We start from the raw sequence: 16,408 nt of genomic DNA, 5'->3' as shown, positions 1-16,408 counted from the left end.
TATGCTCAAGTGCACCGGGAGCATGGAAAGATGAAATGATTTTTCATTTCATAGTTACTTCATGCCCTCCCTCCTAGTTGAATATTTCTCTTTCCATCTCTCTCTCTCTCTCTTTTTCCTTTCTTGAATATTTTCTATATATTATCCATGCATAGTTGCTTGGTTTTCCATTTATATGTGAATGTATAGTGGGAATGAGAGTGTAGTTTGTGGATTCTTTATCTTCATATTGATTTTTGAGGTTGGGATTTGTCGAACCCAGGAAAACCCTCATGAATATGTACACGTTAATATGCATTTGCATGACATTTTGCGTTAGTTTCCTTTTAATCATCCCATTAGGAACTCTAATGCGCATCTTATTGTATGATTTGTTTTCTTCCATACCCAACGGTGGAAGAAATATATCCCTTGTGGCAAACCAAATCATAAATATTCTATGTTTTTATATAAATCATATTTTTCAAAACTTTTTCAAAAGAAATCGCTCTAATGCGGCCTTGGAGACTTAGCTTAGGCTCTTGCATGAGTCCAAGCTCCCTTACGGCCTATATCAAATTTTGAAGTATGCTATTTTTAAATCATTCCTTGATTTTCATATTCATGAAAACGTATTCGTATATACATGTTATATACGTATGCATGCACATGAATATCTTTATTTGTTGTTTCTCTTTTTATGATTTAACATACTTTTATAAACTCTCGTATACGTACATATAAATATATATTTGTACGTGTATTCTATTTTAAAATTTCTCTTTCTCTTTCTAAAATGATCTTCTCTTCTCTACTTGATATAAACATCATTTTCATAAGCTTTCATATATGTATACAAATACATATCATTCTTTTTCAAAACATGTGATTTTATGATTTTCAAGATCTTTTTCTTTCCTATATCCCTCTTGAGATGTAGTCCTTCATCTTTTCTATTCTTTCAATATCTTACCATTTAAGATTTTAATTTTTCATTTATCAACTTCATCGTGACCACAAATCAAGTAACCCAATGTTGGATTCATGCTCGATGGTCTACAACCCCAATCTATTTTCAACAACTTTTCCTTCTTATATATGATATTTATCAAATCAAAAATCTTAGATGTATGTTGTGGTAGGAATGCCTTTAGATGTATGTTGTGGTATGAATGTTTTGCTTTCTTCCAATCATATAGGATCAATGCATTCATGCATTCACCTCCACTTAATATCACAAATGAGCACAATCACATCTCTAAAAGAACTTAAGTAAGATGAGATGGAGCTCTAATTAGGTAGTAACCGAATTAGAGCAAAACCTCAAACCTACTTAAAGTCTTAAGAGAATACTAAAATGATTTCAAAATGATTTCCCAAGCTTTCCAAATGATATTTACAAAGATTTTCCAACTCTAGTTTTCCTCAAAATGTTTCACATTCTTAAGCAATTTTTCAAAAACCTTTTCAAAAGTTTAAAACATCAAACTTTCAATATTGTTTCACACCGTATATAGAATATATGTTTAAGACAAAATGAAATGCATCAACAATAAACATAGCCCTTGGGTTGATTACCCCTGGTAAAGGCGCCGGGAACGGTCGATCCTCGTACCGAAGGGCGAGTCCCTTTCTTCCCTATTTCAAAACAAAACCTCATTTTTCTGGAGCACTTTAAAACCAATGAAAATTTTGGGATGCAAACATAAGTATACCGAATTTGGAGAAAACCCAAACGATACCCAAGTAAGCTTAGGAAAAGTTTTAAATCTTTGTAGGACTCTTCAATCCTATGTTAAGTCTTTGATTCGAGCTGCAATACCACTCAACTAAGAAACTTAGCAAAACTCAATAGAGTCAATTGGGGTCGTCGGAGTAGTCCAAGTCAAACTTTTGCAGTTTAGGTGATTTTCCTTTTTCTTTCACATTTCTTTACTATTTCTTATTTAGTTCTTTATTTTTCTTGTTTTCCTATGAACATGCCTTGGGTTCTTCTTTCTACATTTAGTATATGCTTATTTCTTAATTAGTCTATGATAGTTTTAATTTTCATAAAAAATGCTCTAGTTTAACTTTTTCAATTTTTCTAGATAGATCTTTTAAGTTCTAGTCATCAGGGTAGGCCTGAGGCCAGGTAATGCCTCTCTGTCTCTTTCTTTCTTCAATTTCAGTCTTTAATTTTGATATTGCAGCTTTCAGTTTTAGATTTGCATCAAACATATAGATTTGCTTTTGATATAATATGCTAAAATTAGGCATGCACTGGACCAAAGTTTTAAAGATGCACCATTAATCACAAGTCAAATGCAGGCACATGTTGTAGAAATGAAGTCAGGTCGATCCAATATCATGTCTTGAGGTAGTAGCTCTAGCATGTGAGAGCCTAAAGCTAACTAGTCTCCACACAGTACACTTTCAAACATTGGTTTATAGGATATATCTCAAAACAAACTCTTTTCTAAAACTATTTTCTAAAACCTATACTCATGCATGATCACGTGTAAACTTGTTTTTACCCATGTATGTCTTCTAGGGCTTAGCTTACACCAGGCCTATAACCCTCAACTGAGTCCTTAAAATGAACAACTTGGTCTCTTTAGGAAACCTTATAAATCTTTCTTAAATGTCTAATTAAGACTAGATGGAACCCACTACGATTGAATCTCTATTTAAAACTTTTGCTAGGTTTGAACCCATGAACTTAGTTGAGAGTACTTAAACCATATTTTGATTTTGAACTATATTGAATTAAATATTAAATGATGTCAGATTTTGCCCTTGGATGTGGAACAGAGGATTTATAACCAACTATAGATACTATTGTGGATTGAAGTGAGTGAAATTCAAGTCTACAATATCAGGGTTTGGATTATAGACCTTGAAATTGGATCTCAAAAGTTGGCCCTCAAGTCTAAATCCAATGATATTGAATAATGGATCTTGCTATAAGTTTTAAATTGGATCATGAATCAAAGCCTTGCATCTAGATCTAAAACCAAATTTCAACAATGTTGGATGACAAGTTGGATTAAACTGTAGGGGATTCATATGAGCCTTCACCTTGACCTTTAATCTCAATCGTGATATTTAATCTTTGAGATTAGATCTTGACTTGAAATACAATTAAATAACTAGATCTTTATGATCATGGGGATGAATTCGATTTCATCTAAACTTTTGATTTGGATCCCTGAACTTAGAACATGAATTTGATTTGAACTAGAGCTTTTAAATACAACATCCCTACCTTCTAATTCTAGTGACCAGATCCTGGTCATGCGTGGTCTAGTTTCATGCATACATGTTAGCTTAGGTTCATTTTTCATAAAAAATGTTGAAGATAGAAGAGCTTTGTTTCCAAACAGATTTGTCTATCTATATTGGGCATCACGTTGGAGGGGATATAGGCTGATATGTCTCCAGCTTGTGTTTCAATAATGGGTAATGTGGTCAAGCTACCCACACCTATCTGGTCCGATTGTTTAGTGGCTTTTTCTCGTACATAAACTAAGTCTCAACCTGACTAGTATCCTAAGTTCATGAATTTTCATTATGATGGTCTATTTAAATTTCAAAATTTGTATCTCTTTCAAAATCAGGGAATGTTTGTTTTACTTACACTCAAGACATTTAGATCTTTGGCCTTAGATCATAAATTATTGTTCTAGGTCTGATTACCCTTAGGGGAGGTGCCATGAAAGGTTTGACCCCATGCCTACAGGTCAAGTCAATCTCTCAGATTCCCACATGAGAGAATGGAGGCAAGTACATACATCATTTTTGCTATGTTTAATGTCTACTACAAACTTGAAAATTTTTTCGTATGAAGAAAAGCGGTGACCATGATGGGGCATGTCTATATCTAATTAGATTGCATGTTGTAAGTGTCCAAGTCCTGGATTCATCCAAGCCAGTAGAGCCTCCTCGGTATCCTCATATAGATCCAAGTGTGTATGTTTCTTATATGCATTAGGACTAGACTTGAGAGGGATTTATCCATGTTCATTTAGATTTAGAATTACATACAACCCATCTCAATTTAGGATTTGTCTGAGAACCATGTTTGCTCTCTGTCTTATGTTAACATTCATCTTAGGTTCCATTGCATTAGAGCTCACTGTTTGTGCATGTGCTCATGAATTCCAAATTTTCTTGAACCAATCAAGTCTCAGTTTTATTGTCATAGGCTTTTCCCTATGTACAACAGCCATGGGTGTTCAACAGCTAGACCAACCTACAGATGTTGGGTTTGGTGCTCCCTCTCTCATATTGAGGTAGTAGCCATGTTCATTAGTGAGTGATCAAGGAGAACAAAAAAAAAAAAAAAAACCTTAGAACCTATATGGAGAGGTGTATGCCACATACACTAGATTCAGTCTAGACATATAGTCATACTGTGTTATGAAATTGTTGATGATCTAAAACCTTGAAAGACTTGATCTAGGATCCCAAACCATTTTCAAAATTAGCATAATAGAGTTGTGTCCTTTAGGGCATGTTAGGCAAACATGGATTTCACTATAGAAGTGGGATCCCCGTCCTTGTTTTACAAAAAAATGATTGGTTTTGCAAAACCTGTGAAATGTATCCTCAATTTTAGAGGTGAATTTGGGATTTGTTTTCATAGATTTTAATCCCACTGTGGAGGTGTGATTTAAAATCCATGTGAAAAATTTTTGCCCATCACACACTTTCATCTTTGATTGAGCAACTCTCAGCTATGCAAAGGGCTTCCGTCCATTGCTAGGTCTCTCTCTCTCTCTCTCTCTCTCTCTGCCTTGTCCTCTCAATTTGGGTCTTGCCCTCTCTCTCCCTATCTCCTTCTCCCTATCCCTCTCTACCTCACTCTCTTTCTCCATTCCTCTCTCTTTGTGTCTCACCCACTTTCTCTGTCTCTCTACCTCGCTTTCTTACGCACCTTGCTTTCTCTTTGTCTCATCCTCTCCCCCTCTTTCTAGTTCTTATGATACAATATATTCATTTTTGTCTGTTCTAATTTATCAAAATGATGTCAATCTCTCGATAGTCTGCTGGTGTAATGATTTAACTATGGACTCCTTTGGTATTTTGTAAAAGTATTCGGATTAATCTTGCAATCTTTCAAATCCATTGATTGAATTGTTGGAAATTGTTGCCTCCTACCTGTTTGATGACAAAAGCAAGTTGACTACTGAATGGTAAGTTTGTGGTGAATCTGTTCTTTTTGGTTTTTATGTTTTTGCTGTTTGAATTACTAGTTTTATACTCAAGGCATCAAGATGAGGTACTTAGAATTTAAGGTATTCGCTTGGCCTGCAATTCTAGGTTCCTACTCTTTACCTTTCATTTGTGCCCTCTAGAGACATGCTACATGCAAAAAATCATGATTATGTAGGATACATAAATATCTAAACCAAGACACAACCCTAAAAAGGTAGGAAGTGAATAATGCAGGTAGGTAGGATCCAGCTCCTTATGACATTATGTAAATTGCTTGATATGAAGTCATTGTTTTGTCTTGAATTATAGTGACAAATAAAAAGGTAGGAAGTGAATAATGCAGGTAGGTAGGGAAGAGATAAATCAAGCATTTTTTAGCACCTTCAAGTTGTTGGGGTGAGTATATGGACATATGTCATAAGGATACCTATTTTCAAGAAACACTAGAATAAAGTCCTCGGTATCCATATCCCTATCAGCCAAACACAACTCATTTATGGAATAGAGATGCACGACCCCATTCAGTTGATTCTAGGATTAAAATTCTAGGATTTTGGTGTTGCCAAATGCTACCTTAGGGTACGCAACTTGACCATTTCTATGTGAACCATGTTTGATTATCATTTATTCTATCTACATGCACATTATTTCCTTAAAAGCGGATGAGAGTTTCAAATTATCCCTTATTTTCCTTGTCAAAACCATTCAAAGTTTCATAATTAAGTCTGTAGATTGCCTTCTAAGATGTCTCTTCGGCCTAATCTAGGTTAAGTCTGTCCATTATGTCGTCTGACCTCTTATTGAATCGACCCACATGGACATAGTCTCTTCATCAGGTCTGGTCATCCCCCTAATACATGTCGAATGTCAAGTCTGACCTCCATCATGTTTGTATTCAATCATTATACTTAGAAGATTTCCTAAAGGACATATTGCCAACTATATCCTATGGGGTCCCAATACTTGATCCATTCCCACAGATTGACTTGTGGTAGAATTGTAAACATGATGGTTGGAGTAGTTTCTAGATATCTTTCCATGTTACTTTGATGATTGTGGACTAGTGATAGTGGTACTATCATTGTCAAGGATGGTAGATTGTAATCTCATTCAGGCATTGGGAGAAAGGAGGAATTCCTACATGTTTATGTTGGTTCCCCTGGGGTGAAATGAAACCCCTCATGGATGAATTCACATATATTTTGGGCCTACCCAATCCAACCAGTCATCCCAGAAAGGTTGTCAAAAACAATTTGGGGTCAACATGAGAGCATGCAATTGCAAGGACCTATTATTCAAACTAATAAGCATTAGGAGCTGGATCCTAAAGAAAAATGAGATAGTTGCAACACATACTTAGCGACTTTTACACATACTTCGGAGTCACTGTCGATGAGATGAAAACTAGGCCATCCAAGGTTCAACACTGGACCCAAGATGTGATGACAGTTCACATCATCATACTCATGATCTTCTTCAATGGACAAGGCATTATGGACCTTCTTATACCATAACTTTTGAGGATGTGGGGCTGTTTCAAGACCCGATGCCTTCCTCGTTTCATGGCTAGCTAGTTTTTTTATACAAGGGGCTTATGCAATTCACTATGCAGGATACAAACACAATAGATGGCTGCACATGGTTTCTGAGAGAGTGGTTTCATCAGCATGTTATCCAACAAGGACATTATTCGCATCCCCAAAATTTTGGTTGGCTTTGGAGTGCTTCAGAAAAATAGTTTTATTTTGAAAATGAAAGAAAAAGAGACTCGCCCGTCAGTACGAGGATTAACCATTCCTGACGCCTTTACCGGGGGTAATTAATCCAAGGGCTATATTTATTATTGATGCATTTCATTTTAACTTAGACATCTTTTTTTATTGTATATGCGGTGTAAGAAAATATTGAAAGTTTTGATGTTTCAAACTTTTGAAAAGGTTCTTGAAATCATTTGAGAATGTGAAATATTTTAGGGAAAACTATAATTGAGAAATCTTTGTAAAGATCATTTGGAAAGCTCGAGAAGTCATTTTGAAGTCACTTTAGTGTTCTCTTAAGATTTTAAGTATGATTGAGATTTTGCTCTAATTCGGTTACTACCTAGTTAGAGCTCCATGTCACCTTGCTTAAATTCTTTTGGAGATGTTCTTGTGATCATATGTAATATTAAGTGATTGTAGATACATGAATGCATTGATCCTACATGATTTGAAGAAAATAAAACATTCATACCACAACATTCATCTAAGACATTCCTACCATAACATACATCTTAGATTTTTGTTTTGTAGTTAACATAAATATTCTTACCAAGAAGGAAAAGTTTTTAAAATTGGATTGGGGTTGTAAACCATCAAGCATGAATCCAATATTGGGTCATTACTTCAGTTTTGGTCATGATGAAGTCGGTAACTAAAAGATTATGAGAAAAATGTTTAAAAGAATTGAAAAGGTGAAATGCTCTCATAAAAAGAAAGAGAGAGAGAGGGAGAGAGAGAGAGAGAGAGAGAGAGATTTCAAAGATCACTAGGTGAAAGACTTTTGAAAGATGAGGAGATACGTAGTCTTTATACGTATGTATATGTACGTATATAAATTTTGACAATAAAGTCTTAATTTAAGTAGAGGGGGGAAAGGAAGCTTTTAAAAGAAAGAGAGAAAGAAAGTGAGATAAAAAGAGATGTACATAGATGTGTATATACCATCACATATACACATATATGGAAGTTTGTAAAAATGACATTGATTTGAATAGAAAGAGAGATTTTAGAAGAAAATAAATGGTGAAATATATATATATATATATATAAGAAATTTGTAGATGAAGGCATTTGACTTGAAAAGAGAAATAAAAGATTTCAGAGAGAGAAAGTATGATATTCATATATATATGCATTCATATTGATACGAAAATTTGTAAAATATAATATGTAAACATAGAGAGAGAATGATAAAGGGAATCATCATGTGCACATATATGTATATAACATGTATATATATGTATGTCTTCATGAGATTAGAAATCAAGAAATAAAAAATAACCGACTTCAAGTTTGATGTAGGCCGGAGGGGAGCTTGGACTCATGCAAGAGCCTAAGCTAAGTCTCCAAAACCACATTAGAAAGGGTTCTTTCGAAAATATTTTGAAAAGTATGATTACAAATATTTTTGTATATGAACATAAAGCATAGTTACTTAGTTTGTTACAAGGGATCCACCGTTGGGTATGGAAGAACAGCAAACCATATGATAAAATGCTCATAAGGTTCCTAATGGGATGGTTAAAAGGAAACTAACGCAAAATGACATGCAAATGCATATTAACATGTACATATTCGTGAGAGTTTTTCTCAGGTTGGACAAGTCTCAATCTCAAAAATTAGCTTAAAAATAAAGAGTCACAAACCACACTCTCACTCTCACCATGCATTCACATATCGATACAAAAAATCAAATAACTATGCATGAATAATATCTTAAAACAAAGCAATATTCAAGGAATGAGAGAGAGGGCATGATTCAATCATAAAGTGAAATATCATCTCATCTTTTCTTGCTTCCGGTGCACTCGAGTATAGCCTCTTGACTCTAAAATAGAGATTGAGAACTATCTCATATGGCGGTGGGGAGATGAAAATGAGAGAAAAGACAAACATCACAACAAGACTACATTCAAGAAAAGATAGAACATGATGCAATCATAAAATGAAACAACATCTCATCTTCTGCTCCCGGTGCATCTCATCTCATGCTTCTGGTGCACTCGAGCATAGCATCTTGACTTTATAATAGAGTTTGAGAGCTATCTCATATGGCCATAGGGAAATGGAGAAAAGAGGAAATAGGAGAAGCAAAACAAAACTATATTTAAGAAATGAGATAACATGATTCAAGCATAAAATGAAATATCTCTTCATCTTCTCATGCTTCTGGTGCACTTAAGAATAGTTTCTTGACTCTAAAATAGAGGTTTTAAGGCTACCTTGTATGGCCATGGAGAGATGAAGAATGGAGAAAATAAGAGAACAACAATAAGACTATATTCAAGAAAAGAAATAACAATAACAAAAAGAATATATTCATGAAGAGAAAGAACAACAACAACAAGAATATATTCCAAAAAAAAATATGATTTAATTATAAAATAAAATATCATCTCATCTTCACATGCTCCCGGTGCACTCGAGCATAGCCTCTTGACTCTAAAATAGAGAGTGAGAGCTATTTCATATGACCATATGGAAATGAGGAAGAGAGGAAATAGGAGAAACCAAAATAATGCTACATTCAATAAAAGAAAGAACATGATTCAACCATGAAATGAAAGTTCATCTCATCTTCTCATGCTCCCGGTGCACTTGAACATAGCGTCTTAACTCTAAAATAGAGAGTGAGAGCTATCTCGTATGGCCATAAGGAGATGAAGAAGAGATGAAAGAAAATATGAGAGAAATGAGATGAATGATGATTACATACCTCTAATGAGAAATGATTTAGGGAAAATGAACAATCATGCTTGAAATGATCCTAGACTCACATTGAATAAATCTTCAAGATTATGAAAAGGAGGCCTCAAAGAAATCTTTGGTGCTTCCTTGAAGAGTTGTAGCTTACTCCAAGTTAGAGAAGAAGAAGAAGAATGAGAAAGAAAGAAGAAGAGGAAAATGAAAAAAAAAAGAACTCAAGCAAAACTCTAAGTTTTCAAGTGAAAATCCACTAGAGTTTCTCTAAGGGCTAGCTCATACCCAAGAGGGAGGATTGTAGGGGTTTTGTTATAGAGTTTTGGAGTCAAAACTCAAAATTTGAATTTTTTTTAATTTCACAACATTTTCATCAGAATTTCAAATAATTTTGATTTATTTTCAATTTGTTTTCTAAAAAATAGGTTTTGACTAAGTGGGATTGGCCATTAGCCTTGCAAATACCCCTTTGGGGTGTGGGCAGGGCAAATGCCCACCCAAAAAATGCCAAAATCACCCCCCAAGGGGCGGTTTTTTGCAAGAAAAGGGGGCCTGCATTGTTGCAAGCCTCGGCTGGGCGCTGGCGCAACAGCGCCCAGCACTGGGAAAATGCGCATGGCAGCGCTCAAGGCGTTGCCGCACGCTATAGCTAATGCATAGCGCGACTCTACGTGATCCCGCACGATGATATGCTATCGTGTAGCATGCTATAGCTAGCGCATAGCGTGACGATACGCTATCGTGTAGCACGACGCTACGTGATCGTGCACGACTACGCGTCACGGGATGTGAGAACTATTTTGTTTTTTATTTTTAAATTAAATTGAAATAAAATGATATAAAGTAAATAAGGGTTGTTTATAAAATAAAATTATTATTTTGTTATTAAAATGGTTTTTTTGTTACAAATGGTGGACGACTCCACTTTGAGTGAATTGGTTTAATCGGTTGTCGACTCGTTTGAGCATGCGACTTGGGTTTAAAAACATGTTTTGGCGTGAGAAATGAGATTTTAAAACAAAGGGAAGGTCTGTGCATGTGCGACACTCAAATTTTGTTGTTTTGAACGCGATTCAAATTTTGGGTCTGAAATGCTCGATTTGGATATGAACTTGGATTTTAGATCTAATTTGGATCTTCAAAAATTTTGGAAAAATTTGGGGTGATTACAGACATGCAATTCCAACTTACAAATGACAATGTCTTATCACCATATGCAAACATGGGGATGACAAACGTGTTAGAGGGACATGTGGTCTAGAATTTCTTCGACAAAAAATGACCAGATGGCTTGTTATACCTTTCTTTGAAGACATATATTCTGACGATGCCACTTAACAACTAGCTTAATTAAGGACCCATAGTGCAGTGGCATTGATCATGCATAGTGCACTAATTTGTCTTCATAATTGGTGAAGAGCACCCCGTATCATACAATACAATATACTAATTGCATGCATAATTGTGCATAGCTCGGCCTATCCTAAGCATATATATGTTGTATTCTATCAAAATGATGTGTTAGTAAGTGCACATCATAACTAATGCACGACACACCCATACTCTGGTGGTCAAACCTAAAACATACACAGAAATGTATAAACATTGTACCTATACAAAAGGACATTGTCCTACATGACCAAATATATAGAAACTAGGTCCTAGTAATCACCTTCTATCATGCAGCAACATGATCGAGGAGCACTGCCTTTTGCCGAGTGAGTACCTGAAAACAAACATCAAGGCGTCATAGATGAATACTGAGTATGTTCTATCCTAAGCCTATAAAGTATAATCCATACAAACCATCAGACACAAATAACATGTGTCTACACACAATGTTGTCTATCTATATAACAAGGTAATCATCACATGTAATATATTATAACAACTGCATGTATATTCACATGCACAGTCCTCAACATTGAGCAACAATGCATTCTCCACTAGGATGTACACAAGACTGTTGTGCAACTTACGGTCATCGACCAAGTTACCACAGACAAAAGAGCATGAAGTAACCCCAACTATAACTCCAAACTAGGTCAAACTCAGCTATCACTACTATAGCAGCGGCGTCCCACCCTCTTAACGGGGATGGGTTCCTCATTAGTAGCATGGGTGAGGAGTATTTCACAATATAGACCATTCTTTGTAAGTATGTTCTCCAAACCCAAACCCCCTGCACCACCCACCTAACCCTTTTTATAGTGGGCTCAATTGGCATCTAGTCACAAAGTCTGCTCACAGTTCAACTAGCCTTTGGATGTTACCCAACATCAGCCTCATGCTCAAGCTAACAACACAATATCAACATGTCATATATGGTCATATCACATTATCCAATAAAATACACTAAAAATGCATAATGCAATCGACATACAACATAATATAATAAGATTCACAGATCTGAATTCACATCCATACAAGCATCAGCCCAATCACATTATCCAATAAAACACATTGAAAGTGCATAGTACAATCAACGTACAACATCATACAATAAAGTAAGCACTGAACCAACGTCAGTCTATTGGCACCTCAGTCTTAATACAACACCTCTCGAGGAGGTCCAGTCACAAGCATAACATTGTCATTGTGTTCGTGACAAACACACCATATCATCATACATTAGTGGGTGTATTTGTAGAGAAAAGCATACAATCCTGTGTGCAATGTTGCTAGTGTTCATCAGATACCATATCATGCTATTTGACACATGTTGCGAATATTTAAAGGCACGCATGCTGTGAAAATAGAAAAACTCAATTTTGTCTAACATAAGAGGGAAACCAACATAGTGCTTACTGATGGCATGCCTCAAATCTAAAATGTATCCTCCAGCACAATCAGTGCTTGCATAGGACAGCCCTTTGCATCTATCTACTAATTCACAAGTGATGGTACAAATGTCAAAATGCACACGTTACACTTAATGGCACATAAAACAAAGCACAGACAAAATCAAAGTGTGCTCATACATGCCTATCAGTAAGCAACATAGTCAATCTTGTGACCACTAAGTTGTGGCCGACCCAAGTTTGTCACAACCAAGCCATGCTAGACCAACACTAGCTAATTAGGGCAAGCCATTAGCCATAGCCAATTTTGGTCAGGTAAAAAGAAATTCATCTGGGTTGTTTAGCATTAATCGTTGATTAAAGTTGTAAGGGTATGCTCCATTACATGTCAAATTGGCCCCAAAATGGTTTCTAGGGAAAATTGGGGGTTTGGAACTTTGTAAAAACATCCAAACTGAGTCATTTCTCTTGAAATTGAATATGCAAATGAATCGAGCATGATAAATAGGTAGCAATCATAAAGTTTGAAGAGAAAACTACATGCTAAACTTATCCCAAAGCGCCCCTATGAAAAACTGGGGTTTTGAGGCTTCATAAAAATGCTCAAATCAGGCCCTTTTCCCCCAAATCAAATATGGCAATGTGTCGAATGTGAAAAATAGGTGCCCATCCTATAAATTAGCATGAAACCATCTATGTTACAGTATGAATTTAATCAAACGCAAATTTCAATCATAAAACCCTTGGGTAAGCTATACCTGTGTTTTTCTTGGCTCTAGTCTATATTAAACATGCCTACTTCACCAGACGGCCTTGCTGGTTATGCTGGTGACTTCTCTTTGTCCCATTTTCTTCCCTTTTTTCACTCTTTCTCTCTTCTCTTCTCCCTCTCTCCCTTCAACGTTTGGAAGGGTGGGAGTTGAGTTTGCTTGACAATCTTCTTTTAATTCTTTTCCTAAAAAAAAAAACCATTACTTTTAAGAAATTTTCACTTAAACTCAAAATAATTAGTATTATCATTAATAATTAATCACTTGATTAATTAAAGTTAATTATTCATTAGTTTAGGTCAATTGATGATTAAGTAGTTATTAACCATATAATCTTACTTAGTGACTCTAATCACCTTATTAACAAATTACCAATCCTCTTACTGTCTTAAAGTTGAATTCCTTAAAAGTGCTTGATAGTTTTGCTCAAGTTGCTCACTAGTTTTCCAAAACTGTGTTTGGACTTGCTGAAAATTTTTTAAAGAATTCGTACTTTAATTGAATAGTTTTTTGACATGTTTTATCGAATTTCAACCCAGTTAGTGTTATCGGAGAGCTTGCAATGAATTCAACATAATTGTATCAATATTTTCTAAAAACTCCAGACTGCAACAAATAACATACTTACATATATACATATCACAAAAGTCATATTAAGAAAGTGAAGAAACCGATTCTAAACTTACATACCATACAGGATGTTACAACATACATCCTACTTTTGGAGGGCTTTTTTTGTCATCCCATATCACTTAGAACAGTGTATTAGAAAGTTCCCAAAGAGATAGAAAGATCTCACACTTTTGATCAGCAGGAGCTCAATAGAGAGTTTGATCTAGGTTCAGAACCTTGGTAGGGGATTCGCAGCAGGAATGAGCTCTATGTACATGGGAAAACCTATGAACAATGGTGGGCAGTTGTTTATCCTTCCCAGTTTTTTCATTAAGTTTAGTCATTTCATTAAGTTTAGTCATGTCATTTTGTAAAAGAAAACACATGATTATTATTTAACGAAATCATATTTATTCTCATTTTGTCTGCACTCTTCTCTTTGCAGTATTTTGGATGCAACATTGTAAAACCATGTCACTTATTCCCATTACAAAAAACTAACCTATTGTAAGTCAGGTTACCCTGCACAAACAAGCACAACGCCTCACGAACAAAGTCTAGGAAGAAGAAGGATCCCAATATAGAAGAAAAAGATATAAAAAATGAATACCCAGAGAACTCTTAATTAGAAGGAGATGACGACTCAATTGATCCAACAGCCTTTATGGTTTTCCAAAAGATATTTAGAAGGATGATGAAGACATCCAACAACAAGTGCAAGGAGACATCATTCAAAGGAACCTCTCACAAGTTGGCGAAGACAAAACAATCCATAATGGTATAGATGGAAAAGACCATCTGCTGGATGCAAAACAAAAGTGAGTGTTTATCAAGAAGGACTTTTATTAGGCACTTGATGACGAGGACCTAGGAAACCTTGACAATTCAGCAAATGTAAAGGAACTAAGAACCCACACACCCACTTGGCGATCTTTTCTTATTGAGTGTATAATTTGAGAGATAATTATAGGCACTGTTTGTTTGTTTTCCATGAAGCTTGGAGGGGGGTGTCGTACAATGATATATGAAGCATATAGACCCCACTCCAATGAAGGACATTCAATGAGGTCATTAATACATTCATCAACAAGTACAAGTCCAATCATTCAGTGGTCTCCACCATTGACACGCTCATGGTCCTACAATAGAAGATCAGGAAATCAACCTTGAATTACATTCAGAGTGGTCATCCATCAGTGGCAAAATGAAGACACCAGTTCCAAAGGGCCACACCCTTACCATGATCCTTTGTAGCTTCAAGGAGCACATTAGGTATCACTTTGTATAGCATGAATGCAAGTCCTTTTATGAGCTTGCCAAGAAGACAGAACAATTAGAGTCAACCATTAGAAATAGCAATCTCAGGGGCCAAACCTAACAAAGCAACATCAAGAAGGATGAATACAAGAAGCTAGTCAAGTCCCAAGTTCATGAACTTTTACAGCTAAGGCCAATGTGGTAAAGAGTAGTGGACTTGCCAAGCCATAGAATAAACAAACCAACAATGGTCAAAATGAGGGAACATTAAAAACAAGGCATCGTCTTCCAAGACAAAAAAAGAAAATTTTTCAGTAATATAACACAAAAAGGAACCCATAAATACTTGCCAATCTCAATTGACTCAAGCGGGCCTTGAGTTGTGACCCAGTAAAATTTTTCAGTATTATAACACAAAAAGGAACCCATAAATAGACGATCCTTATTGAGTTAGGCAACTATGCAAGCCAGCTTCGCTAAGGGCTGGGTACCATCAAACCTGGTTATATTAGGATGAACCTAGCAAACTCCAACTAGTACAAAAAAGGTTTAGTGGTTTTGAACGTAGGAAAACTAGAGTCAATTGACTAGGCTCAATAGGTTAATGATTTCTAGGTTCAACATGCTAACTACTAGGATTTAGTAGGCTAGTTCTGTTTAGGTTCAATAGGATAACTAGTCCTATGTCTAGTAGGCTAGGTTTGCTTAGGCCTAGTGGGCTAGCAAGCGAACTGGCTCTATGCTCAATGGTTTTACAACACTATAGTGTTATATAACACAATAACAATATAACACTATATAACAATGTAACATTATGATACTATAAAAAACTATATAGCACTATAACACGATACAATACTATGAGAATGTAACAATATAACACTATATGACACCATATAATACTATAACACCATGTGACCCTATAACACTATATAACACTAAAAATAATATACAACACTATATAATTCAACAATACTATATAACATTATAACACTATAATATTATGTAACACTACAACATTGTAACAATATATAACACTAAAACACTATAACATTACAACATTATATAACATTATGACACTACAACACTATATAACACTATAACAATGATAATATTATAACATCATATAACATTATAACACTACATAACACTATAATGCTTTGTAACTCCATAACATTGTATAACACTATGACTCAATAACCCTGTATAACACAATATAACACCACACAATGTTATATAACTTCATAACACTATATAACACTATAATACTATGTAACATTGTATAACACGATGACAACATAACACTATGTAATACTATGTAATACAACAA

The sequence above is a fragment of the Nymphaea colorata genome, chromosome 10 (genome assembly GCF_008831285.2).
Source record: "Nymphaea colorata isolate Beijing-Zhang1983 chromosome 10, ASM883128v2, whole genome shotgun sequence".
NCBI classification, from domain to species: domain Eukaryota; kingdom Viridiplantae; phylum Streptophyta; class Magnoliopsida; order Nymphaeales; family Nymphaeaceae; genus Nymphaea; species Nymphaea colorata.
This window is presented reverse-complemented; position numbering follows the sequence as displayed.